Source organism: Rousettus aegyptiacus, unplaced genomic scaffold (genome assembly GCF_014176215.1).
Source record: "Rousettus aegyptiacus isolate mRouAeg1 unplaced genomic scaffold, mRouAeg1.p scaffold_m13_p_4, whole genome shotgun sequence".
NCBI lineage: Eukaryota > Metazoa > Chordata > Mammalia > Chiroptera > Pteropodidae > Rousettus > Rousettus aegyptiacus.
Window position 1 is genome coordinate 43,385,346 of NW_023416307.1, and position 1,077 is coordinate 43,386,422.

The following is a 1,077-nucleotide window of genomic DNA, read 5'->3' on the forward strand; positions in this document are numbered from 1 at the left end:
CACATCCTCAGCCCCTGGAAATCACCTTTCTTCTCTGTTTCTCTGAGTTTTTCTTTTCATTTGGTTATCGTTATTGTTGTTGTTTTCAAGATTCCACATATAACTGGTACCAAACAGCAGTATTTGTATTTCTGTCTGGCTTACATTTTGTTATATATTTAACCTTAAGGGTTTATTTACTCATTAATGATTTTTTTCCAATCCATAAACACATTGTTTCCTTCACCTTAGAAATCCAATTCCCTTCTATCTGCAGAACCTGCTTTTCTGGGTCAATAATTCTTCCTTCCAGAACTATTTTTAATTTTATTTTAAGTTTTTAAGTTTTGCCTAGCTTAGGCACAAGACAGGCTAGTAAATACTGGTGGGTAGACATATTTTAGATTGCAATAAATAGTAACAATCAAGAATAGGCTCTAAAAATTCATCATCTGCCTCTATTAGTTCTTATTGTGGGTCTTGATCATCATCTTAATTTCAGGTATGTAGACAATATTTGATTTTGTTCTATAGACTAAACTCTGATTACTTAAACATTTTCTGGTTAGCAAAGTTGGACATGAAGTTTTGTTAGGTTAGCTAGTGCCTTGAGCTAAGCATGTTATATTTGTTGTTCAATGCGATCTCACAGCATACCTGCAAGGAAATATTATTATCCCTGTTTACAGAAGAGAAACCTGAAGTTCAATTTCACAACCAGGTAATATGAATGGAATCCAGGCTTTTTTGACTACAATGACCAAGCACTTTTGCTTTATGTCACTCTGCCTCCCACAGATGTATGATCTACTCAGGAACAATGTGACATGTGCACCAACAGCTATCCTATCGCCACACTCACATCTCTCTGGATATTGTGCTTGCTTCTCGCTTTATAATCACTTCCATACCCTTGTACAAGGTCTAGTACAGGGCCATAAATACAGTAAAACTTTTGAAAAAAAATGGATACTGAAGAGCTGAATAAATAAATGAATAAAAAGAAGCCAATAACCAAGTGTAGGCAACAGCCTAAGGGAGCACTGAAGACATCACTTTAATTGGGAAAGTGATCTGAGAAGACTTCCAATAGCACGT